Source organism: Coffea arabica, chromosome 9e, assembly GCF_036785885.1.
Source record: "Coffea arabica cultivar ET-39 chromosome 9e, Coffea Arabica ET-39 HiFi, whole genome shotgun sequence".
NCBI classification, from domain to species: Eukaryota; Viridiplantae; Streptophyta; class Magnoliopsida; order Gentianales; family Rubiaceae; genus Coffea; species Coffea arabica.
In genome coordinates, this window is record NC_092327.1 from 22412887 (window position 1) to 22415610 (window position 2724).

The 2724-nt window shown below is 33.8% G+C and overlaps 1 long non-coding RNA gene across 1 annotated transcript; it reads right to left on the bottom strand.

Moving 5' to 3' along the window:
• Positions 1 to 212: 212 nt before the first annotated feature.
• LOC113709663 (uncharacterized) lies at positions 213 to 2054 on the bottom strand. Its single transcript, XR_003452764.2, has 2 exons — positions 1627 to 2054; positions 213 to 413 (listed from the first exon to the last, which is right to left on the bottom strand). It is a non-coding gene; the product is annotated as an uncharacterized lncRNA (long non-coding RNA).
• Between the last annotated feature and the right edge of the window lie 670 nt (positions 2055 to 2724).

Sequence of the window (2724 nt, forward strand, 5' to 3'; positions counted from 1 at the left end):
ACAACTTTTTTATTGTCATTTATTTTTTTTGTAAAAAGCAATAATCTAATGTTAATTACGCAACATAGCTGCCAACAATCACAAAACGTTCATTGAGTAGCAATGAGAAAAAAAAAGCCAACATACGAAAAGAAAGCCAACATTTATTTCCAATAGAAGATCAACCCAAATACATATATATATAAATGTTGCCTCAAATGAGTCATAAACCATGCACCATCCAAAATAAGCCATTCAGTTACAATACTAGTGATTTCCCATCCACAATAGAGAGTAGTAAAGTTCTATACAAAAATATGAGCACGATTCCCATCTAGAACAAAACATTAGCACGATAGGCCTTGTAGTCTTCAAATCAAAAACCATCTTCACAGCAATGACTGGCTTCTTCTTCTTGGGAATCGTGTTAGAACCTACACGTTACCAAAATTGAAGCAATGAGCACTGGTGTTAAAACTGGAACTACACTTCTAGATAGGCACCATATTATAAAAACTAATGTCACTCTAATTTGAAATTATAGCAATCTAAGTAAATTGCTTAACACAAAAATAAAGTGAAATTATAGCAAATAAGACATTGAATGTATATTCTGTGAAATATAGAATAACAATACAAACACAATAAATATCTGCATGTTCACAAATATATATGCAATAACAATAACAATAACAACAATAAAATCCTAAAATCATTGAGAGCCTAGATGATCGTGAACCACACAGTATATCAAGAAAGAAAAACACACACACACACACACAATCACAGGTGCCTCTTTTTCCTTAGCACAAAAAAAAAATTCTGATACAGAAAAATTTAGATGAGTTCGACAAAGAAAAAAGTGGAATACATCCCAAAGTGAAAAACCATCTCAAAAGGGGAACTCACGAAACCTAACTGTTGCCTCAATGAGACTTGCCAAATTAATTTAAAAGGAAAAATATTTCAACTAGCCGCAAAGTTATGTTTCAAGAAGCTACAAAGGCATACTCCCGCCTGAGAGCCACAAAGTTATGTTTCAAGTAGAAGGCAACTGCTCTTACCTTCAAGACATATTAAAGTGCAGAAAAAGCAAAGTGTACATATGCCACATATAATAACTTTGACTGTCTTTAGCAATTAAGAGATGAAATAGCTATGCTAAAAATATTTGTAGATAAATTACACTTCCACTTGGAGCAGTAGATGCAATATAACGCATTTTGAGAGATGACAGGACAAAGGAACCTAAACCAATCCCATCTATTACATCTCAATGTGCTTTGACTGCCAGTGTCATGATCAGCAGCTCAGGGTAAATTAGTATACAAAAATGTTTCCATGGTAGTAAGGTACAGGAGTAACAGGACAACCTTTGTCCAGGTGCATCCATTAGTTTTGCAGCTGGATAGGCATAATCAATGAGATCAACAGAACACAAAGCTCAGAAGGTGCATTTACAAAGACATGCATGTTATTTCAATCTATTACTAAACTTTGCAACCATATATCCTTTTGATCTGTGTCTAAGGGGCTAAAATTACAAAAAGTAGAGAGATTGAAACGAAGTGAAATTCAAGGCATAGACTAAGAATGAAACATTAATTCCAGAGAACTGGTTTGTCAAGATTGTAAAAATGTTCTTACGGTATAGTCCCTTCAAATATGGATGCTGACCACGATTAAGCTCAGTTACCACCTCCAGCTGGGGATTGATCTCTTTAAATGCTGGCAAATGAGATTCCATGAAAGCCCTGGTGTGTTACGGACATGGTTAGTCCTTTCATTGCGCTAGAAGACGACAGGAATCTACAACTTTTTATTTCATACTCTCTCCCATTTAGATTAAAGAGAATTGTCCTTCATCATTAAGATTATATTAATGATATTTTTCTTATCAAAATTGCTTTTCTTTTGGTGGAACTGTGCTTGTAAACTAGCAGATAACTAATCTAAAGCAGGGAAAACTCGCTTTTTATATAAGCTAAACAAATTGTATTATAAGACCACATCCTGGACAGTCAAAATGCCATTCAAAAGCAGCAACAATGCCAAGTAGACTATAATTTAACCATTCCTTTCATACATATTTAAAAGATTCGACAGAAATAGTAGCATAGGAACTTGCACTGTCAAGTTGGAATTGGCCCAGATATACAGATTTTTGGAGTATGATTGAATTAGGGCCTGTGTCATATAAAGTGTCCTCTTACATAACAAGAAAAATGAGTGGACACAATTTAACATAGAGTTCCTGATATTGCCACAAGTAGGATTTCTAATGACTACCACATGTATTCAGTATTCAATGTTATCCCTTTTAACTTCTATAGTCCTCACAGTAATGGAAATTCGTAACCTACAAAACATTGTGGTAGTAGTCAATCTACATGCATTTAGATATGTTATCTATCCATTGCTCTGGTGAAAGAAATCCAGTACTATCTATACACTTGAAAATCACTTTGTATCATAAGATAACCAATGACATTGACCATACATATCAAATAAACATTCAACAACAAACGAAATGCAAAAGTAAGAATCTAAAATCACTAAAATTGACTTAAGATAATACATAGAGGAGCTATAATTGGAACATTCTCCTCAGAATAGGCTAGTCTAAACTAAAGAGCTATCACACGGTCAAGAAGATAAATTTGTGATGTACAGATTTACCGATTCTCAGGTGATTGCTAGTAACTGGGATTTGAAAAGTATAAAGATCAAATTTTTGTCCTTTTG